The sequence below is a fragment of the Bombina bombina genome, chromosome 1, assembly GCF_027579735.1.
Source record: "Bombina bombina isolate aBomBom1 chromosome 1, aBomBom1.pri, whole genome shotgun sequence".
In the NCBI taxonomy this organism is placed as follows: domain Eukaryota; kingdom Metazoa; phylum Chordata; class Amphibia; order Anura; family Bombinatoridae; genus Bombina; species Bombina bombina.
Window position 1 is genome coordinate 1,356,088,182 of NC_069499.1, and position 25,232 is coordinate 1,356,113,413.

Consider the following 25,232-nt stretch of genomic DNA (forward strand, 5'->3'; position numbering starts at 1 on the left):
ACCCAAGCGGGGGCTAGACATCCACTGAAGAAGTCCAGAAGAGGGTCCAAAGTCTTCCTCCTATCCGGCAAGAAGAGGACATCCGGACCGGCAAACATCTTCTCCAAGCGGCATCTTCTATCTTCTTCCATCCGATGACGACCGGCTCCATCTTGAAGACCTCCAGCGCGGATCCATCCTCTTCTTCCGACGACTAGACGACGAATGACGGTTCCTTTAAGGGACGTCATCCAAGATGGCGTCCCTCGAATTCCGATTGGCTGATAGGATTCTATCAGCCAATCGGAATTAAGGTAGGAATTTTCTGATTGGCTGATGGAATCAGCCAATCAGAATATAGTTCAATCCGATTGGCTGATCCAATCAGCCAATCAGATTGAGCTCGCATTCTATTGGCTGATCGGAACAGCCAATAGAATGCGAGCTCAATCTGATTGGCTGATTGGATCAGCCAATCGGATTGAACTATATTCTGATTGGCTGATTCCATCAGCCAATCAGAAAATTCCTACCTTAATTCCGATTGGCTGATAGAATCCTATCAGCCAATCGGAATTCGAGGGACGCCATCTTGGATGACGTCCCTTAAAGGAACCGTCATTCGTCGTCTAGTCGTCGGAAGAAGAGGATGGATCCGCGCTGGAGGTCTTCAAGATGGAGCCGGTCGTCATCGGATGGAAGAAGATAGAAGATGCCGCTTGGAGAAGATGTTTGCCGGTCCGGATGTCCTCTTCTTGCCGGATAGGAGGAAGACTTTGGACCCTCTTCTGGACTTCTTCAGTGGATGTCTAGCCCCCGCTTGGGTTGGATGAAGATCTTGGAGCCAGGACGGATCGGTGAACCTGGCATGGTGAAGACAAGGTAGGAAGATCATCAGGGGGGTAGTGTTAGGTTTATTTAAGGGGGGTTTGGGTTAGATTAGGGGTATGTGGGTGGTGGGTTGTAATGTTGGGGGGGGGGTATTGTATGTTTTTTTTTACAGGCAAAAGAGCTGAAATTCTTGGGGCATGCCCCGCAAAGGGCCCTGTTCAGGGCTGGTAAGGTAAAAGAGCTTGTAATATTTGTATTTTAGAATAGGGTAGGGAATTTTTTATTTTGGGGGGCTTTGTTATTTTATTAGGGGGCTTAGAGTAGGTGTAATTAGTTTAAAATTGTTGTAATATTTTTCTTATGTTTGTAAATATTTTATTATTTTCTGTAACTTAGTTCTTTTTTATTTTTTGTACTTTAGATAGTTTATTTAATTGTATTTATTTGTAGCAATTGTGTTTAATTAATTTATTGATAGTGTAGTGTTAGGTTAATTGTAGGTAATTGTAGGTAGTTTATTTAATTATTTTATTGATAGGGTAGTGTTAGGTTTAATTATATCTTAGGTTAGGATTTATTTTACAGGTAAATTTGTTATTATTTTAACTAGGTAACTATTAAATAGTTCTTAACTATTTAATAGCTATTGTACCTGGTTAAAATAATTACAAAGTTGCCTGTAAAATAAATATTAATCCTAAAATAGCTATAATATAATTATAATTTATATTGTAGCTATATTAGGATTTATTTTACAGGTAAGTATTTAGCTTTAAATAGGAATCATTTATTTAATAAGAGTTAATTTATTTCGTTAGATAAAAATTATATTTAACTTAGGGGGGTGTTAGTGTTAGGGTTAGACTTAGCTTTAGGGGTTAATACATTTATTAGAATAGCGGTGAGCTCCGGTCGGCAGATTAGGGGTTAATAATTGAAGGTAGGTGTCGGCGATGTTAGGGAGGGCAGATTAGGGGTTAATACTATTTATGATAGGGTTAGTGAGGCGGATTAGGGGTTAATAACTTTATTATAGTAGCGCTCAGGTCCGCTCGGCAGATTAGGGGTTAATAAGTGTAGGTAGGTGTCGGCGACGTTGTGGGGGGCAGATTAGGGGTTAATAAATATAACATAGGGGTCGGCGATGTTAGGGGTAGCAGATTAGGGGTACATAGGGATAACGTAGGTGGCGGCGATTTGCGGTCGGAAGATTAGGGGTTAATTATTTTAAGTAGCTTGCGGCGACGTTGTGGGGGGCAAGTTAGGGGTTAATAGATATAATACAGGGGTCGGCGGTGTTAGGGGCAGCAGATTAGGGGTACATAAGTATAACGTAGGTGGCGGTCGGCAGATTAGGGGTTAAAAATTTTAATCGAGTGGCGGCGATGTGGGGGGACCTCGGTTTAGGGGTACATAGGTAGTTTATGGGTGTTAGTGTACTTTAGGGTACAGTAGTTAAGAGCTTTATAAACCGGCGTTAGCCAGAAAGCTCTTAACTCCTGCTATTTTCAGGCGGCTGGAATCTTGTCGTTAGAGCTCTAACGCTCACTGCCAGAAACGACTCTAAATACCGGCGTTAGGAAGATCCCATTGAAAAGATAGGCTACGCAAATGGCGTAGGGGGATCTGCGGTATGGAAAAGTCGCGGCTGTAAAGTGAGCGTTAGACCCTTTAATCACTGACTCCAAATACCAGCGGGCGCCCAAAACCAGCGTTAGGAGCCTCTAACGCTGGTTTTGACGGCTACCGCCGAACTCTAAATCTAGGCCAGTATGATTTAGAGTAATTTATATCATGGTATAATTATCTATGGACCCTAAACAGTATACTAGAGTTTATAAACACTATATATCAAACAGATGTAAAGCAAACAAAAATGTAAACCTATCATTCATGATAGTTAAATGCTTCTATTAAATGTTTATAGAGAGGATATTTACTGCTGTTTGCAGTTATAAAATTTATGTATATCTCTCCCTCTGTATGAATTATTTTTGTTTTACCAGTTATAACATATATCAAAAAGAAAATTAGTCCTACTTTAAACCTTTGGAATTTATTGACAATAAGAGGAATATATAAATCCTATAAGGGGATATTTTATAAAGGACTGTGATTACATGCAAAAGAAGAAATGCACTTATTAAGTAAATAAATCAAGGTCCCTCCTCATATTTAAACCTAAGGGGTTACTTGTCTTAAGTGAAAAAATCCAATAGACCTCTCGTTTATTTAGTTTATCCTCCCTGTTGCCTCCTCTTCTCCAATGGGGTACATGATCAATTCCTTGTAAGGTTAGACTAGACATGTCTGAATCATGAAGACTTTTAAAGTGTCTTGAAATTGGAGTGTCAGATTTCTCATCTTTTCCAGAACGTAAATGTTCTAAGAACCTGTCTTTGATAGGGCGCTTCGTTTTACCAACATACTGACAATTGCAAATTGTGCATGTCAAAAGATAAACCACATGTGTGGTGTTACAGTTGATAAAATTTTTTATCTTGTGATCATTATTTGTTGTACTAGAATGAAAAGTATTACCCTCTAAAGCATGTTCACAGGTAGTGCAATCCTTTCTTCTGCATTTATAAAAGCCTTTCTTTCCTTGGAGCCAATTGGTGTTGGTTTTATTCATATTCATTATATCAGATGGTGATAGATGATTGGCTAAGGTTTTACCTCTCCTAGGTATAAAGTTTATTCCCTGCTGCACTATCCCCTTCAGAATGGGATCTGTGTACAAAATCGGAACACTTTCCCTTATTATATCACAGATTTTGTAGTAATCTGTACTGTAGGTGGTTATAAATTTAGGTGCAGTAGTCATGGCTTGCTTTTCTTTCTTTTTATATCTGAGAAAATGTTCTCTAGGGATGTCTTTTATACTCTCTTTTGCTTCTTCTAGAATATCATCAGTGTAGCCTCTTTGTCTTAATCTATTGGTGATTAAATTGCTGTTTTCCTCATATTGTTCTTCATTGGTACAATTTCTTCTAGCCCTAATGTATTCCCCCTTAGGGATGCCCTTAAGTACATGTTTGGGATGGCAAGATTTAAATGACAGCAGTGTGTTGCCTGCAGTGGGCTTTCTGTAAAGGCTGGTTTCAATTTTATTCTCTGTCATATTGGCAGAGATTTTTAAGTCTAGGAAATTAATGGTTTCTGCATTGTTCTCTCCTACAAGTCTGATTCCATCGTCATTGTGATTCATGAACTCACAGAAGGAATCTGCTTCAGATTCACTGCCCTCAAATACAAAAAACAGGTCATCAATATACCTATAAAAGTGCTTAATTTTATTCCTGAATGGATTTCTTTCTCCAAAGACGTGGCGCAGCTCCCACCACCCCATAAAGAGGTTGGCATAGGAGGGGGCAAACTTTGCCCCCATAGCTGTACCACGCCTCTGGAGAAAGAATTCAGTGCCAAACATAAAAAAATTATGCGTTAGGAGATACTCAATAGCTCTTAAAATAAAAGTCTTAGTGGCTGAGTCATATTCACTGTATGAGTCAAGAAAGAATTCTATTGCAACCATGCCTTTATTGTTTTGAATACAGGTATAAAGAGAGGTGACATCCACCACTAAAAATCTGAAACTGGATTCCCATCTTACTTTATCTAATTTTGTCAAGATAGCAGTTGTGTCTTGTATATGGGTTAAGAGTCCTTTGACTAGGGGTTGTAAAAAGGTGTCTATCAGATCACTGAGAGGTTCATTAAGAGAACCAATCCCTGCGATGATGGGACGCCCTGGAGGACATACAGGATCCTTATGTATTTTGGGAAAATAATGGAAGATAGGGGCAACTGGATGAGAGGGTATAAGTGCATCTTTAGTAGCAGCACTTATTATATTGTTATGTTTTGCAAACAAAACAATACCCACCAATTCATGTTTGTATAACTTCGTGGGATTATTCTGAAGTTTGCTATATACCTCTTTATCATCCAGTTGCCTCCTAGCCTCCATTATATAGTCTGTTTTGTTCAAAATAACGACATTCCCCCCTTTGTCAGATGGTCTAATGAGGATTGATTCATTATCAGACAAACTTTTTAATGCATTTTTTTTCACTGGCTGTTAAGTTAGAGGAGTTATTTGATTTCTTTAAGTTTTTCTCACTAAGTATAGTGAGTTTTTCCTCAATTGTTTTTTGAAAGATGTCCAAAGCTTTTGGACGGGCATGTACAGGGTAAAAAGAGCTTTTCTTCTTTACATGATCACATCTGGCCTCTAATTCTTTAGAAAAATCACTCTTGGATGTATCACCTTCCCCCATTAATTCATTTAAATCATTGATAGTGCACAATTCAGAAAAAGAAAACAAATTATCAGAGATTTCATTATTTGTTGTTTTTTTGGTCTCAGTTTTGTTAGACTCCTGCTCACTCATCCCATAAAAGTGTTTCTGTAGAGTGAGCTTGCGCACATATCTATTCACATCTAACACAGTTTCAAATAGGTTAAAGTGTGCGGAGGGAACAAAATTGAGACCTTTGGATAAGAGAGAAATTTGAGTTTCATTTAAAGGAACAGTAGACAAATTTATGACATTTAAATTCAGGTCTGTTTTTTCTGTCCTTGTGATCTTGTCACATATTTCGTGTGGAAGGACTTGCCCCTGTATCCCTGTTTGACCTGACCGGACTTCTTGGGCTTTATTATTGTTTTTCTTGTTGTTACTTTTGCCTCTTCTTCCTCTATGCGTTTTTTTCTTGCTGTTCCTGCAATTGTACCTTCCCCGTTTTTTGACTTCTCACTAGTGCCTTCTTCTGGCTCCATTTCCTGTAACGAATGAAATACTGCTGTAGCACATTCTTCTGTGTTCTCATTGTCTGATGAGTCTATCTCATATTCAGTGTCTGAGAATGTGACTGATTTTCCTTTTTGTTTGCCAGACCCCTTCTTGTTAGGATTCTGTCTGCCTAATTTGTGTGACCTGAATTTATTCCTTGAGTATTCCTCATGTGACCATTTATATACTTGATTTAATTCGTAATCCTTTTTATCTCTTGACATTTTATTCGATTTAAAATGCCAAAGTTCCTGTCTGAAACTAATCATTGACTGTTCAAATTTTTTATCATATTCTTTGAATTCTTTTTCTTTTTGAAATTCTCGTAATTGTATTTGCACTTCTTTCATCTCTTGCAATAGATCCCTCCTTTGCTTTCTTTTTAAATCTATTAATAGGTCAATTAATGCAAAGGAGCAGGTATCCAAAATGTTGTTCCATTTTTTGATGAAATCAACGTCATATGTAATAAATGATGGAAACTTTTTGATTCTCAATCCTCTTGGAATACGTTTGTCATTCTTGTATATCAAAAAGGTTTTAATATCCAGATCTAATTTTATATCTTTTTTGCGCAGAGAGTCAATTTCAAAGAATAGCGTATCAATAGTGTGTGCAACTTCCTCATAAGTATCATTGGATTCCTCATTAAAGTCCCTTAGTACATAACATTCCATTTCTTCATTATCCATTTTAATATGCGTTATTAGAAGATATATGTATACAGCTTAAAAATTATAATTATAATTATAGCCTGAACACCTGCATGCTGACCACTCATCACGCTTGCACCGTCGTAACTCTGCGATATCAGTTTCTCTGGGTTGTCTATAACTTTTTCCAAAGTAGCTTGAATACACGTAGCTAAAGATTCGGCATCATGTCCAGCTGGATTAGTGAATTCCCAGAATCTCTCAACCGGTTGTCCGTTACCTATAATGTATCTAAAAACAACAACCAATTGGAAGGCAGATGAAACATCAGTAGTTTCATCTGCTATCACTGCTACAAAACTTGCATTTGAGATTTCCTTCTTTATTTGGTTCTGGCAAACAGTAAGCATACAGTCTAATAAATCGTTTTGAATTTCTTTTGACGTTCCTTTAAAAACAGTGGCACTAGCGAGATGTTCTTTTAGAGATGCATCAAGCTCTGCTGAGAAGTTTATAAGACCTCTGAAAATGCCTGGATTTAATGAATCATCGCGTTCGTCATGTCCTCGAAGTGCAAGCTCAAATGCGCCGCAAAATAAAATACAATTAATTATTTTGGAAAGAACATAGCGATTTTTCGTTACTTGCTCATTATGTTTTTTAATATTCAAACGATATGCACTGTCAAGTTGTTGCCGAATATCAACCCTTCCTAGCAAATTAAACTCTAATGTGGAGTTTAAATGTGATTGGGAGCAATTATGTTTATTGGTTTTTTGACTTAAATGTGATAAATCGGCGACACCATAACTCACCCAGCTTGAATCCCCACTTTGTTTTGCAAACAGGAGACAATAAAAACAAAAGAGCCTGTTAGATAATTCACAACCACAAATCCATGGATATTTATCATATACCTCGGGTTTGAATTCTCTTTTGTAATCTCTAGTTTTACATTTTGTCACCTGGGTAAGGTTAAGCATAGGTGTTGGCCTGAGCATTTTAATTTCCATTTTTCTTTCAATGGGCAACGTTGAAAAATGTAATTGCTTTAGCTCAGACACACTAATTTTACTAAGTGCCATCTTAACTGTTAGTTTACACACAAAGAACAGTCCTTTGCTCTTATCTAATATATAACTTGTAGGTAGGTAGCTCTGCAGCTGTTAGAAAATATACAACTTAATAGTTTAATAGTTTGGCGGTGGTTATGTAATATATAACTTGTAGGTAGGTAGCTCTGCTGCTCTGCAGCTGTTAGAAAATATACAACTCAACTTGAAGTAATAGTTTAATAGTTTGGCGGTTGTTATGTAATATATAACTTGTAGGTAGGTAGCTCTGCTGCTCTGCAGCTGTTAGAAAATATACAACTCAACTTGAAGTAATAGTTTAATAGTTTGGCGGTTGTTATGTAATATATAACTTGTAGGTAGGTAGCTCTGCTGCTCTGCAGCTGTTAGAAAATATACAACTCAACTTGAAGTAATAGTTTAATAGTTTGGCGGTTGTTATGTAATATATAACTTGTAGGTAGGTAGCTCTGCAGCTGTTAGAAAATATACAACTTAATAGTTTAATAGTTTGGCGGTTATTATGTAATATATAACTTGTAGGTAGGTAGCTCTGCTGCTCTGCAGCTGTTAGAAAATATACAACTCAACTTGAAGTAATAGTTTAATAGTTTGGCGGTTGTTATGTAATATATAACTTGTAGGTAGGTAGCTCTGCTGCTCTGCAGCTGTTAGAAAATATACAACTCAACTTGAAGTAATAGTTTTTTTTTTAAAATAATTTTTTATTGAGGTATTGGCATAAAACATAAATAATATACAATACACCTTTTTGTCAAAAGAATAGGATACAAACATAAGAAACCAAAACAATTCGGCGTCTATGTAATACATTGACTAAAGGCAAATGAAACCTCGATTTTTCAATAATATACCATGTATAACTGACCAGTTAGAAATATGGATTTAGTCCTCAAGGACCAAGAGTATATGAAGTAGGAGTTATCTGATGGTCAGGAGTCTAGCTCCTTAGGAGCTTCAAAAAGAGCGTGAACAAGGGGAAAGGGGACATTCAGCGGGTAAGCACCGCTATAGATAGAAGGGAAAGGGTGGAGGGCGGAGCCATATATATATGCTAATACTTTAGGGAACTTGGAGGGGGGTTTTTAGTCTTGCCAATGGAGGGAATTGAATGGGCCATGAAGCAGTGTCAGCTATCTATTCATAGATAGTTATGCAAACATATAGTAGGGGTAAATATAAAGGTTAACCTTATATTGGAAGCTCTATCAGTATTGTTTTGACATTAATGCATACTCTGACCCTATAAGGCTGGAACCTGAAATACAAAAACAATGCCTCTTTTACCATTCTATATCAGTGGTTCTAAGTTACCCAAGTATATATAGAACAGCTTACGAGCTATCAGTGGAGCTATAATAGTTTTAACATGGCTATATGCGAAGGATCTAGTTAGTAGATTAGGGATGTTACACCAATAGATTATATAATGAAAGATGATCCCATGTATCATGTCTCTAGGCCATTTAAACTAACTTATATTTACACCCTTGAGGCTCAGACTCCAGATTTAGGCATCATGAATAAAGATATTGTCAACAAGTGGAGCTCTAAAACACATTATCAACCAGATAACCATAGATTATGTAAAGAGGCTTTGCATATTATTTCCATGCTAGGAGTGTAGGTATAATAGGGTGATTAATGTAAAAACATAAAACAGTGTATACCTTAGGTGAATAGCCTATCTGTAGATAGATCTATGCAAAGTGATTTCAACTTTTTTGTAAAAAACTCTATATAAAACTAACATTTAACTTAAAGAGATTTGGTATAAATTAGTATCTAGCATTTTCATTGTAAGGTATTAGATAATATAGGTACTGAAGTAACAGATTTAACTAGGTAAGTAATCCTCAAATATATCAATGTTCATACTAAGGGTAATAGCTAGGCTAGGTGACACTCCAAATATATGTAACTGTAGTGTATTATCATAAAATTAACTAATCAAGCAGATAATTTCCAGAAGAATTACGTGTCCATATCGCAGCTAAAAGCTAATATCATGGCTAGATGTGATGTAGACGAATATAACACAAAAGATATAGGCCCTGAAAAACATGTACCTGTAAAGGTTAGGAGGCTTCAATGCTATACATGTCCTTACAGAGAATCATAAAACATAGTAAGTTAAGGGTAAATTCTAGTAGGATATGCCCACGTATGCTACCTAAATCCGCAGTAACTGCTTACATATGGAACCTATTGTACTGGTATAACATCAGAGTCAGTTAATCAGTAATAGTGAGAGAATAATCATATTATACATACTACCCAGGCGTCTTGTTGGGTTAATAACTGTAAGTAGCAGTATGTTAAGTCAGCTATGCAGAGCAGGAATGGTTGCTGTTAAATAGCGGCAGCTACTGAAATACTATATTACTCTACTACGGCTATAAGCAACATATTCCAAGTTTTAGTATTGCAGAGTTAGCCTGTCTATCTTAGGAGCCCCAGTTTGTTGGTTACTAGCTATAAGGTTACAACCTATGCATAATATACAGTGTCATCTCAGATATCCGTAAATTAATATATAGCAACGTAGTGTTAAAGGGGCTGATATCATAATGATGTACAGTAGCTAGTTAATACAATATAGCAAAGCTGTTTATCACTTATACAAAATGAGGCTATATTATATTATTGTATAGTATAGGGGACCATTGGCTTGGTAGTTCTATAGCTTACAAGCAAACTGCCCCAGTGCCTACATGTAGGGATTCTATGACTTTAGCAGCCTAAGTCTGCTTAGGATCTACAAAGATGCATAAACATGTATAAATTATTTGTTGCATGGTCTTGATTACACTACGGCTAAAGGTAATGCCAAAGTCTCTTAGTGTACTGGATAAGTGCTGTTCTAGAGTAAGCATTTACATAGAAAGTTGTGTAAGGACTGCAAACTTATATCTACATACCTAGCACATATATGTAACATTCAAATAGAATTATAGGAGTAGTACACATGAAATCATCTCAAATGTATGCTGAACTTACAGAAAGCTTAAATGTAAAACCCTGTGTTAGCGTTAATAGTAATATAAAGTAGCCCATTAAGGAGCATGCAGTGTGGCTCTATATGAATAACTACGCCTGCGTGCGTGACATGTTATTAGTATACATGTAGTATAAGTGTAGATATAGATAATTGCCTCCTTCATAGCAAGTTCTAAACTCCAATATGGTGAGAGATAAAAAAACATAAACACATATGTCTCTAAGGTTTAGCGTGTGTGGGATATAACACTAGGCTTTCATAGGTTATCTAGGAGCCCTCAACCATACAACATTCAGATTACAGTATTAGACAGTAGTAGACATATCACATACAAGGTATTTCTAGGTTTTAGCTAGGAAGACTGTATGAATAACAATTTTTGTAGAATAGATCAATGCTAGGGAAAAGTTAAACTTATGTGTTATAGGTCTTACAAAACACATACAGGAAAGTTCTGCTGCAAAACAACTGGCAGTTTATATGTTGTCCCAAAGAACATGAAGTATGTGCTAAAAGCATCTAAAGCAGTGTATGCCAGAAACATAATTGGAGCTTGTCAAAAGATTGTTTAGTTCCACAGATCCGACCTGCAATGCCTGATGCCTCAGCCGATGCCCTCTCTCAGACAGGACCCAGATTTAGGTTGCAGCCGATGTAGGGCAGGTGGGTAGTTATGCCTGACATAGCTTGCTGAAAAGGTATTGGCGACAAGAAGCACTAGATCAAATTGTGGGTGAAGTGTCAGTGTCCCCAGGGCTCCACCATAATGGGGTAGCGGCTGTGAGCTTTGACATAAGGCTGAGGTTGCTAGAACACCGTGGCAGCTAGGTATAAGAAAGTCCCAGCTGTCACGTATCTCTCCCACAGCACTCCGCACATCACCGTTTCCATCGAGTTGCCGGGGTCCACTCAACTCGTTCAAGGCCTCAAGTTTCTGGGCGGCACTCCCCTGAGCATGGGTCAGCTTTGTACTAGGCTCTGTATGGAGACCGTGTTGCTGCGAGACGGAATCAGAGCCGTCAGCAGTATTATACTTTCCAAGTTTCCACCCTGTTGTGGCGGATTGTGGCTCTGCTTCCGTCACTCCCAGTCTCGGCAAATTGCTCCGATCTTGTGCTGCATTATGCTGGGATGTCTCTGCTTCTTTTTTAGAGGGGTGTAAGGTAGTTTGTCGCTGGTCAATCTGCGCTGCTATGTTGGGCTCGAGGCTTAATGCTCCTGCCTTGTGCATCTCCCCGGTCCCCTGAAGGACCTTCTTTTTCAATTGCAGTGTGTCTGAAGCACTATAGTCGGTCAATTCTGCGGCCCTGCATGTAGTCAGCAGATCCGGTTGCGCGCCCACAGCCCTTCTCAATTCGCTAATGAGGGTATGTTCTTGGGTGTCTAAGGAGACCAGTAGACCACGCAGCTTAGCAAAGAGCGACTCCTCCATATCAAAGCTAAGGGTGCAGATAGTTTGCATAAAATATATCTCTGATAGCAAGTAAGGCGCGCAAGTGTTCCATGCAATGGCGGCTTACTTTATGCTGTCTTCAGCTCAGGCCCAGAGACTTTGTGTCGTTATATCCTCCAGTTCTTTTACATCAATGTCCAATAAAGGTTACACTTCTCTTCCCAGTGTGTTTAGCAAGAAGAATTAATGTTTAAGAATCCTTAATTAGTGTAAAACAGTAGTATATTTAAGCAAATGTCAGGAGCTATAGAAAGAAGTGTCTGGCTGCTTCGGCTGCTAGCTCCGCCCCAACTTGAAGTAATAGTTTAATAGTTTGGCGGTTGTTATGTAATATATAACTTGTAGGTAGGTAGCTCTGCAGCTGTTAGAAAATATACAACTTAATAGTTTAATAGTTTGGCGGTTATTATGTAATATATAACTTGTAGGTAGGTAGCTCTGCTGCTCTGCAGCTGTTAGAAAATATACAACTCAACTTGAAGTAATAGTTTAATAGTTTGGCGGTTGTTATGTAATATATAACTTGTAGGTAGGTAGCTCTGCTGCTCTGCAGCTGTTAGAAAATATACAACTCAACTTGAAGTAATAGTTTAATAGTTTGGCGGTTGTTATGTAATATATAACTTGTAGGTAGGTAGCTCTGCAGCTGTTAGAAAATATACAACTTAATAGTTTAATAGTTTGGCGGTTATTATGTAATATATAACTTGTAGGTAGGTAGCTCTGCTGCTCTGCAGCTGTTAGAAAATATACAACTCAACTTGAAGTAATAGTTTAATAGTTTGGCGGTTGTTATGTAATATATAACTTGTAGGTAGGTAGCTCTGCTGCTCTGCAGCTGTTAGAAAATATACAACTCAACTTGAAGTAATAGTTTAATAGTTTGGCGGTTGTTATGTAATATATAACTTGTAGGTAGGTAGCTCTGCTGCTCTGCAGCTGTTAGAAAATATACAACTCAACTTGAAGTAATAGTTTAATAGTTTGGCGGTTGTTATGTAATATATAACTTGTAGGTAGGTAGCTTTGCTGCTCTGCAGCTATTAGAAAATATCAACTAGAAGTTGAACTAAATTGTTAAAGAACTCCCTAAAAATCCAGTATACTCCTAAACTTGCTAATCTCAGACTGTGTCTGTTGTTTAAATTACAAGTAGAAAAATAAAAATGTTTTTTTTTTTTAAACACTAGTTCAAGTTCAAGACTCAACTCAAGTTACTCTATATAAAAAGCAATCTCAGACTCAGACTGTATCTGTTGTTTAAATTACAAGTAGAAAAATAAAAATGTTTTTTTTTTTTTAAACACTAGTTCAAGTTCAAGACTCAACTCAAGTTACTCTATATAAAAAGAAATCTCAGACTCAGACTGTATCTGTTGTTTAAATTACAAGTAGAAAAATAAAAATGTTTTTTTTTTTAAACACTAGTTCAAGTTCAAGACTCAAGTTACTCTATATAAAAAGCAATCTCAGACTCAGACTGTATCTGTTGTTTAAATTACAAGTAGAAAAATAAAAATGTTTTTTTTTAAACACTAGTTCAAGTTCAAGACTCAAGTTACTCCATATAAAAAGCAATCTCAGACTCAGACTGTATCTGTTGTTTAAATTACAAGTAGAAAAATAAAAATGTTTTTTTTTTAACACTAATTCAAGTTCAACTTAGACTCAACTCACTCTATCTAAAAAGCAATCTCAGACTCAGACTGTATCTGTTGTTTAAATTACAAATAGAAAAAAAAAGTTTGTTTTTTTTTAACACTAGTTCAAGACTCAACTCACTCAGTTACTCTATATAAAAAACTGCAGGCCTGCAGCAAAAATCATTAAAATATCTGCCCACAAAGTTACTAAACTAATAATATATTACTAGTATAAATTAAGTTAACTAAAGTATCTTCAAGTTCTATATAGATATAGATAACTAGAAAATCTGAATACTACTAGTAGTGACTGTGAATCTACAGTTCTAAACTAATTTGCTGCTAAGCTAAGCCTAATGTAATTAATAATAATTATAATGGCTATTGGCTAACTATCTAACTGTCTATTAGCCTGCTCCTGGGCCCTGGCTATTTCTTTGCACACTACTTGACTGCAGCTCAGCAGACACTGAGTCAGCACACAGCAGCAAATATTGACTGTCTGTCACTGTTCAATCAACTTGTTGATGCTTGATGGCTGCCAGCAGGCAGCAAAAAATATATAGTTTTGTTGTAAACAATTTTTGCACAGAGCTATGCAAAAACACTCCTCTCAGCTCAACGGCTATCTCCACAAAGATTTTCGCGCCGTTGAGCTGGGAGGAGCCTCGTGGGGGCCATCACGTGAGCCATGGAGCCTATCACAGAGTCTGAGGAGTCCGGATCAAGAGGCTGGGGGAGGAGACAGAGCACAGGCTGAACGACCGCACAGTTCAGCCTGTGCGATTATGCCTCTATAGGCATGAGGCTGGGGAGGAGCTCTACGCCTGCACAGTGAATACATTGCGATCACTGTGCAGGCATATAGAGCTCCTTACCGCACGTGCGAGTGGGGGGTGGAGACTGGAGCCTGCCCTGGACTGTCAATCAGCCTCTCTCAGCTCAGCCTCAGGCAGCAGCAGCAGGCAGTGCGCCGTGGTGGTGTGTGGTGTGACGTCACGGACGTCAGCACACTGAGTAGTCCACCCGGTCCTAGCTCCTGCCTCCTGCCTGAGCCTGATAATAAATATACAGTGTCTGTTAATGAACACTCAGTGGCGAGTCAGTGATGAGAATGATAATAGATTAAATAGCAGGGTATATAAGCTAAGCAGCAGTGCCAGTAAAGCATTATTTAATACATATAATATTAAATAATATAAATAAAAAATAAATTTAAAATTTTTTTTTTTTTTTTTTTTTTTAAATGCTCATTTTTTTTTCCCCCTCCTCTGCCCCCTGGGGGTTCACGTGCGACAGTGCACATATGGAGGAGCCTCCACTGGCTTCCAGCCACTTTCAAGGTATTGCAGTGATGCCTCGATATTGAGGCATCACTGCAATACCCTTTTTTACTCACCGATGCAGAGAGACACTCTTTGGCCCTCTCTGCATCGGCCAGCGATGATGCCGGTCATTGGTGGGTGGGAGCCATAGCAGTGAGGTTGGTGGGTGGCCAATCGCTGGTCGGTTCCGGATCCTGTGTCCCTCAAGTGCGCGCAATTGTGTGTGAGCGTGTGAGGGGGCATTCGCGTGCGCCACTTACATTGAAATACATTAAGATCAGATCTATGGGAAGGAGGGAGAGGGAGGGGGGAATAAATGTTGAAAGGAAAAGGGATCTTGGAGGGGGCAGGGGGGTAGGGAATTGAGGGAGGGCAGCTACACTACAGAAAAATTATTTTTAGATAAAAAATAATAAAAAAACTATTTTTTCAGCAAACTGGGTACTGGCAGACAGCTGCCAGTACCCAAGATGGCAGCATATAGGTAGAGGGGGAGGGTTAGAGAGCTGTTTGGGGGGGCTCAGGGAGGTTAGGGGCTAAGGGGGAATCCAACACTGCAGAATAAAAAAATAGATAAAAAATGCCTTTTATTTTAGTACTGGCAGATTTTCTGCCAGTATTTAAGATGGCGGTGAAAATTGTGAGGTGGGGGAGGGAAGAGAGCTGTTTGAGAGGGGCCATGGAGGGATCAGGGGGTGGGAAGTGTCAGGTGGGAGGCTGATCTCTACACTAAAGCTAAAATTAACCCTACAAGCTACCTAATTAACCCCTTCACTGCTGGGCATAATACAAGTGTGGTGTGCTGCAGCATTTAGCGGCCTTCTAATTACCAAAAAGCAACACCAAAGCCATATATGTCTGCTATTTCTGAACAAAGGGGGTCCCAGAGAAGCATTTACAACCATTTGTGCCATAATTGCACAAGCTGTTTGTAAATAATTTCAGTGAGAAACCTAAAGTTAGTGAAAAAGTGAACAATTTTTTTTATTTGATCGCATTTGGCGGTGAAATGGTGGCATGAAATATACCAAAATGGGCCTAGATCAATACTTTTGTCTACTAAAAATAAATATACACATGTGAAGGGTTATTCAGGGATTCCTGACAGATATCAGTGTTACAATGTAACTATCGCTAATTTTGAAAAAAAAAATGGTTTGGAAATAGCAAAGTGCTACTTGTACCTATTGCCCTATAACTTGCAAAAAAAGCAAAGAACATGTAAACATTGGCTATTTATAAACTCAGGACAAAATTTAGAAACTATTTAGCGTAGGTGTTTTTTGGTGGTTGTAGATGCGTAACAGATTTTGGGGGGCAAAGTTAGAAAAAGTGTGTTTTTTTTCAATTTTTTCATCATATTTTATAAAAAACAATTATAGTAAATTATAAGAAAATATGAAAATAATGGAATCTTTAGAAAGTCCATTTAATTGCAAGAAAAACTGTATATAATATGTGTGGGTACAGTAAATGAGTAAGAGGAAAATTACGGCTAAACACAAACACCACAGAAATGTAAAAAATAGCCCTGGTCACTAAGGGGTTAAAGACTGAAACACAAACAAAATGTTTTTATTGAGCTCCATATTTCCATATTTCTACAGTGGTAACTTTTTGAAACAATTTTGCTACTTGTACAGATTCCAAAATAGAATAACCTATTGGCAACATTGCTATATAATGCAAAACCACCGTAACATATGGTATATTAACAGTAAAATGTGCCCGTTTGTGGGTGCGTGATAATTTAGCACTCCACTTGTAATCTAGCCCTAATTGTTATAATTAAAAACAAAATTTATGCTTACCTGATAAATTTATTTCCGGATATGGTGAATCCACAACGTCCTCAATTACTAGTGGGAATATCACTCCTGGCCAGCAGGAGGAGGCAAAGAGCACCACAGCAAAGTTGTTAAAGGGACACTGAACCCACATTTTTTCTTTTGTGATTCAGAAAGAGCATGCAATTTTAAGCAACTTTCTATTTTACTCCTATTATCAATTTTTTTCATTCTTTTGGTATCTTTATTTGAAAAGCAAGAATAAAAGTTTAGATGCCGGCCCATTTTTGGTAAACAACCAGGGTTGTTCTTGTTGATTGGTGGATAAATTGTCTGGCTCCTTAGCTTAGATGCATTCTTTTTCAAATAAAGATAGCAAGAGAACGAAGAAAAAGGGATAATAGGAGTAAATTAGAAAGTTGCTTAAAATTGCACGCTCTATCTGAATCACAAAATAAAAAAAAATTGGGTTCAGTGTCCCTTTAAGTATCAAATACAAGTATGGGGTAGCGCTAAAAAAGCATAGAGATAAGGAAAACGATTTAAATGCAATTATATGCAAATGTTTTATACAAATACTAAAAAGAACTAGTTATTAAATGATGAGTGTAAACAGACACCTAATGTTGTTAGTGTAATTTTAAATATCAGTGATAAGTGCTAAAATGGTGCTAAAAAAATCCTAGAGGAAACTAATAATTCAAATTCAATTAATGTAGAAATATAGTTCAATTAGTTCATACAGGAAACAAAATAACCAGTAATAAATGTCTACTAAAAACGTGAAATATAATTGTAAAAATATATTGAATGCCAAGTGTAAACAACGATTTATGTAATTCGTGAAACTAAGTAATCAGTGATCAGTGCTAGAATTGCGCTCAAGGGGATGTCTAAAAGAAAAAATAGTCCTAAATATAAAATAATCCTAAAGAAAAAGCATCCTATAAAATCATGTAAGGAATAAATAAATTAAGTTCATATGTGAATACAGTGACTAAATCAAAAGCACATGTGTAATTTCCAATATAATATGTGATAGTATGTGCGGTGATGATTATTTAAAAAATAATTTGAGACAATGAATGTATATAAATAAAATGAGTAACAGAAAATTAAATAGATAACTTTTATACGAACAATTAATTATATTAAAAAACAAAGTAAGATGCCAGCATCAGGTTAAATGAATTATATGACAATAATACATACAATTATGCAATAGTAGATAAAAACATTAATACGTGGATAAAGGGCTAAAAGTTCATGTCATTTTTCTTTATTGGTTAGTAGTTAGGAGATCTACTCTCCATTTGGGGTAGCTAATTAGAGTAAAGAGTGCTAGTATCTTTAACAAACCTTCTTATCTTCTATCCCTTTAAGTATCACTCCTCTTCCCACAAACTCCAGTCATTTGACCAAAGGGAAATGGAAAAAGGAATAACACAAAGGTGTAGAGGTGCTCACCATTTCCGGAAAAAAAGAAATTTTATCTGGCAAGCATAAATTTTGTTTTTTTCCTAAGATATGGTGAGTCCACAACGTCCTCAATTACTAGTGGGAACCAATACCCAAGCTAGAGGACACAGATGACTAGGGAGGGAAAACAAGACAGGCAGACCAAAACAGAAGGCATCACCGCTCAAAGAACCTTTCTCCCAAAGGAAACCTCAGCCGAGGCAAAAGTATCACATTTGTAAAATCTTGAAAAAGTATGCAAGGAGGACCAAGTAGTAGCCTTGCAAATCTGTTCCACAGAAGCTTCATTTTTGAAAGCCCAAGAAGAAGAAACAGACCTTGTGGAATGCGCTGTAATTCTCTCAGGAGGCTGCTGTCCAGCAGTCTCATAAGCAAAATGAATTATACTTCTCAACCAGAGGGAAAGAGAAGTAGCAGTAGCTTTCTGACCTTTATGCTTTCCTGAGAAGCAAACAAACAGGGCAGATGACTGGTGAAAATACTTAGTCGCCCGTAGGTAGAATTTAAGAGCACGCACAACATCCAGGTTGTGCAACAAATGAAGGAACAACAATTTCTTGATTAATATTTCTATTGGTAACCCAAAACCCAACTTAGTACGAAGAACCACCTTATCAGCATGAAAGATAAGATAAGGCGAATCACACTGCAAAGCCGAGAGTTTCGAAACTCTCCGAGCAGAAGAGATAGCAAAAAGAAACAAAACCTTCCAAGATAATAACATAATATCTATGGAATTCAAAGGCTCAAACGGAGCCTGCTGCAACACTTTAAGAACAAGGTTAAAGCTCCAAGGAGGAGCAACAGACTTAAACACAGGCCTGAATCTTACCCGAGTCTGACAAAAAGATTAAACATCTGCCACATAAGCCAGACGCTTATGTAACAAAATAGATAATGCAGAAATCTGACATTTCAGAGTACTGACTGACAATCCCTTCTCCAGCCCTTCCTGGAGAAAGGACAAAATCGTAGGAATTCTGACCTTACTCCAAGAGTAGCCCTTGGATTCACACCAATAAAGGCATTAATGCCATACCTTATGGTAAATCTTTCTAGTAATAGGTTTACGAGTCTGAATCAAGGTCTCAATGATCGACTCCACGCTTAGATAGAACTAAAAGTTCAATCTCCAAGCAGTCAGCTTCAGAGAAACAAGGTTTGGATAAAGGAATGGACCCTGTGTTAGAAGGTCCTTCCTCAGAGGCAACCTCCAAGGTGGAAGAGATGACATCTTCACTAGGTCTGCATACCAGGTCCTGCGAGGCCACGCAGGAGCAATTAGAATTACTGATGCTCTCTCCTGTTTGATACGAGCAACAACTTGTGGAAGGAGAGCAAACGGAGGAAACAGGTATGCTAGATAGAAATCCCAAGGAACCGCCAGAGCATCTATCAGGGCGGCCTGCAGATCTCTTGACCTTGAACCATACCTTGGAAGCTTGGCGATCCGCCGAGACGCCATCAGATCCAACTCCGGCACCCCCCATTTGAGCGTTAACCTGGAGAACACCTCCGGATTGAGAGCCCACTCCCCGGGATGAAATGTCTATCTGCTCAGGAAGTCCGATTCCCAGTTGTCCACTCCTGGAATATGAATGGCAGATAGACAGCAATTGTGTGCTTCCGCCCACTGAACAATCCGAGCCACCTCCTTCACCACTCCGAGCTCCTCTCTGGTGGTTGATGTAAGCCACTGAGGTGATATTGTCCGGCTGGAACCTGACAAACCGGGCTGACAACTGAGGCCAAGCCATCAGAGCATTGTAAATCACTCTCAACTCCAAGATGTTTATGGGAGAGCAGACTGCTCCAGAGTTCAAAGTCCTTGCGTCTTTAAAGAGTCCCAGACTGCTCCCCAGCCCAGCAGGCTGGCGTCCGTGGTCACAATCACCCAAGAAGGTCTCCGGAAGTACGTGCACTGAGACAGATGCTCCTGAGAAAGTCACCACGGAAGAGAGTCTCTTGTTGACTGATCTAGATCTATCCTCTGAGACAGATCGGAATTGTCCCCATTCCATTGTCTGAGCATGCATAACTGCAGAGCTCTCAAATGGAATCGAGCAAAGGGAATGATGTCCATGGAAGCGACCATCAGACCAATTACCTCCATACATTGAGCCACTGATGGCCGAACAGTAGACTGCAGAGAGAGGCAAGAGGAAAGAATTTTGTTTTTTCTTACCTTTGTCAGAAATATTTTCATAGATAGGGAATCTATTACGGTCCCTAAGAAAACCACCCTTGTAGCTGGAACAAGGGAACTCTTTTCCAGATTCACTTTCCGTCTGTGGGAACGTAGAAAAGACAACAAGATCTCTGTATGAGAGTTTGCTTGTTGAAAAGATGGCGCCTGAACCAATATGTCATCCAGGTAGTGCGCCACTGCAATTCCCCGAGACCTGATCACTGCCAAGAGAGCCCCCAGAACCTTTGAGAAAATTCTGGGAGCTGTGGCAAGGCCAAACGGAAGAGCCACAAACTGAAAGTGTTTGTCTAGAAATGCGAATCCCAGGAACTTGTGATGATCCTTGTGGATGGGAACATGAAGATACACATCCTTCAGGTCTATGGTCATCATGAACTGACCCTCTTGGACCACAGGAAGAATGGAACGAATAGTTTCCATTTTGAAGGATGGTACTCTGACAAACTTGTTTAGACACTTCAAGTCTAGAATAGGTCCTTCTTTTTTGAAAACCACAAACAGATTTGAATAGAAACCTAGGCCCTGTTCCTCTATGGGAACTGGAACTATCACTCCCAGGAAGGAAAGAACCTGAACACATTTCAAGAACGCCTCTCTTTTTATCTGGTCTGCAGATAATCTTGAGAGGTGTAACCTGCCCCTAAAAGGAAAGGTATTGAATTCTAATTTGTAACCCTGGAAAACTATGTCCACAGCCCAGGGATCTACATCTCTTATCCATGCTTGATAGAACTGAGAAAGTTCTGAGTCTGCCGCCCACTTGATCCGATCCCAAACCCTTCATGTTGATTTAGACTCAACTTCAGGTTTCTTTGAATGTTTCCCCTTGTTCCAAGACTGTTTGGGTTTCCAAGAAGACTTGGACTGTTCCTGCTTGGAAGAGGAAGACTTTCCTTTGAAGTTACGAAAGGAACAAAAATTACTCTGACGTCCTTTAGGTCTATTTTTCTTGTCTTGTGGTAGAAAATACTCTTTTTCACCAGTAATATCAGAAATTATTTCTACCAGACCAGGTCCAAACTAGGTTTTACCCTTGTAAGGAATCGCCAGAAGCTTGGACTTTGAGGTAACATCAGCTGACCAAGATTTCAGTCACAATGCCCTGCAGGCTAGCATAGTGAAGCCAGATATCTTGACGCCCAGTTTAATACCCTGCATGGTAGCATCAGAAATAAAGGAATTGGCTAGTTTAAGAGCCTTAATCCTGTCTTGGATCTCCTCCAAGGGAGTCTCTACCTGAAGACAATCAGACAAGGCATCGAACCAATAGGATGCTGCACTTGTCACAGTGGCAATACACACTGCAGGTTGCCATTGGAGACCTTGGAGGAACATAAATCTTCTTCAAATAAGCTTCCAGCTTTTTGTCCATTGGATCCTTAAAGGAGCAGCTATCCTCAATAGGAATAGTAGTTCTCTTAGCCAGAGTAGAAATGGCTCCTTCTACTTTAGGTACTGTGTGCCATGACTCCTTAATGGAGTCAGCGACAGGAAACATCTTTTTAAAGACTGGAGACAGGGAAAAACATAATTTATGTAAGAACTTACCTGATAAATTCATTTCTTTCATATTAGCAAGAGTCCATGAGCTAGTGACGTATGGGATATACATTCCTACCAGGAGGGGCAAAGTTTCCCAAACCTCAAAATGCCTTTAAATACACCACACCCACAAATCAGTTTAATGAATAGCCAAGAAGTGGGGTGATAAAAAAGTGCGAAAGCATAAAAAATAAGGAATTGGAATAATTGTGCTTTATACAAAAAAATCATACCACCACAAAAAGGGCGGGCCTCATGGACTCTTGCTAATATGAAAGAAATGAATTTATCAGGTAAGTTCTTACATAAATTATGTTTTCTTTCATGTAATTAGCAAGAGTCCATGAGCTAGTGACGTATGGGATAATGACTACCCAAGATGTGGATCTTTCCACGCAAGAGTCACTAGAGAGGGAGGGATAAAATAAAGACAGCCAATTCCGCTGAAAAATAATCCACACCCAAAATAAAGTTTAATATGAAAAATATAAGCAGAAGATTCAAACTGAAACAGCTGCCTGAAGTACTTTTCTACCAAAAACTGCTTCAGAAGAAGAAAATACATCAAAATGGTAGAATTTAGTAAAAGTATGCAAAGAAGACCAAGTTGCTGCTTTGCAAATCTGATCAACCGAAGCTTCATTCCTAAATGCCCAGGAAGTAGACACTGACCTAGTAGAATGAGCTGTAATCCTTTGAGGCTGAGATTTACCCAACTCGACATAAGCATGATGAATTAAAGATTTCAACCAAGATGCCAAAGAAATGGCAGAAGTTTTCTGGCCTTTTCTAGAACCGGAAAAGATGACAAATAGACTAGAAGTGTTTCGGAAAGACTTAGTAGCTTCAACATAATATTTCAAAGCTCTAACAACATCCAAAGAATGCAATGATTTCTCCTTAGAATTCTTAGGATTAGGACATAATGAAGGAACCACAATTTCTCTACTAATGTTGTTGGAATTCACAACCTTAGGTAAAAATTCAAAAGAAGTTCGCAACACCGCCTTATCCTGATGAAAAATCAGAAAAGGAGACTCACAAGAAAGAGCAGACAATTCAGAGACTCTTCTGGCAGAAGAGATGGCCAAAAGGAACAAAACTTTCCAAGAAAGTAATTTAATGTCCAATGAATGCATAGGTTCAAACGGAGGAGCTTGAAGAGCCCCCAGAACCAAATTCAAACTCCAAGGAGGAGAAATTGACTTAATGACAGGTTTTATACGAACCAAGGCTTGTACAAAACAATGAATATCAGGAAGATTAGCAATCTTTCTGTGAAAAAGAACAGAAAGAGCAGAGATTTGTCCTTTCAAGGAACTTGCAGACAAACCTTTATCCAAACCATCCTGAAGAAACTGCAAAATTCTCGGAATTCTAAAAGAATGCCAAGAAAAATGATGAGAAAGACACCAAGAAATATAAGTCTTCCAGACTCTATAATATATTTCTCTAGAAACAGATTTACGAGCCTGTAACATAGTATTAATCACAGAGTCAGAGAAACCTCTTTGACCAAGAATCAAGCGTTCAATCTCCATACCTTTAAATTTAAGGATTTGAGATCCTGATGGAAGAAAGGACCTTGCGACAGAAGGTCTGGTCTTAACGGAAGAGTCCACGGCTGGCAAGAAGCCATCCGGACAAGATCCGCATACCAAAACCTGTGAGGCCATGCTGGAGCTACCAGCAGAACAAACGAGCATTCCTTCAGAATCTTGGAGATTACTCTTGGAAGAAGAACTAGAGGCGGAAAGATATAGGCAGGATGATACTTACAAGGAAGTGATAATGCATCTACTGCCTCCGCCTGAGGATCCCGGGATCTGGACAGATACCTGGGAAGTTTCTTGTTTAGATGAGAAGCCATCAGATCTATTTTTGGAAGTTCCCACATTTGAACAATCTGAAGAAATACCTCTGGGTGAAGAGACCATTCGCCCGGATGCAACGTTTGGCGACTGAGATAATCCGCTTCCCAATTGTCTATACCTGGGATATGAACCGCAGAGATTAGACAGGAGCTGGATTCCGCCCAAACCAGAATTCGAGATACTTCTTTCATAGCCAGAGGACTGTGAGTCCCTCCTTGATGATTGATGTATGCCACAGTTGTGACATTGTCTGTCTGAAAACAAATGAACGACTCTCTCTTCAGAAGAGGCCAGGACTGAAGAGCTCTGAAAATTGCAAAATATTGATCGGTAATCTCACCTCCTGAGATTCCCAAAGCCCTTGTGCCGTCAGAGACCCCCACACAGCTCCCCAACCTGTAAGACTTGCATCTGTTGAAATTACAGTCCAGGTCGGAAGAACAAAAGAAGCCCCCTGAACTAAACGATGGTGATCTCGTCCACCACGTCAGAGAGTGTCGTACAATCGGTTTTAAAGATATTAATTGAGATATCTTTGTGCAATCCCTGCACCATTGGTTCAGCATACAGAGCTGAAGAGGTCGCATGTGAAAATTAGCAAAGGGGATCGCGTCCGATGCAGCAGTCATAAGACCTAGAATTTCCATGCATAAGGCTACCGAAGGGAATGATTGTGACTGAAGGTTTCGACAAGCTGAAACCAATTTCAGACGTCTCTTGTCCATCAGAGACGGAGTCAAAAACACTGAATCTATCAGAAAACCTAAAAAAGGTTACCCTTGTCTGAGGAATCAATGAACTGATTGGTAAATTGATCCTCCAACATATTCTAGAAGAAACAACACTCATAAAAGACTGGAAAGGTTCTTTCTAGTGAAAATAAGCAAAGGGAATTGAATCCAATGCCGAGGCCATAAGACCTAAAACTTCTATGCATATATAGCAACTGAAGGAAATAATAGAGACTAAAGGTACCGACAGACGGAACCCAATAGAATTATCCCTTGTCTGATAGAGACAAAGACAGTGACACAAACTTTCTGGAAACCTAAAAAAAGGTGACCCTTGTGTGAGGAATCAAGAGCTTCCGAAAAAAAGATCCTCTAACTATGTCCTGAAGAGCAAGTGAATCATATGAGATTCCGCATCCTCAGAAAATAATCTGAATGAAAACAGAAAAATGAAAATATGCATTTATTGTATGTAATGAAAACAAATAATGCTTTCAATGACCATAAAAAGGCAAAATAGTTTGAATAAAACTCCAAACCCGGTTCCTAAAAAAAGAAACTGGAAGAAATACCCCAGAAGATTCCAGGTCTGAGCAGTGCTTGAACCCCATGGGTGCCCAGCCATGCTTCAACAGTACCCAAAATATATAGGACAGAAACACACTTAAAGAAAGTGTTAGCCATACTGGAATAAAATCAAAGAAATTTGGACAAAATAGAACCAAATAATTTTCCAAAGAAGTCTTAACCTGCCCCTTACCAGCCAAGCTGGAATACGGCACGTACATCGCAATATTAGGGAGCTGATTTCGAACCCCAATAATAAACATGT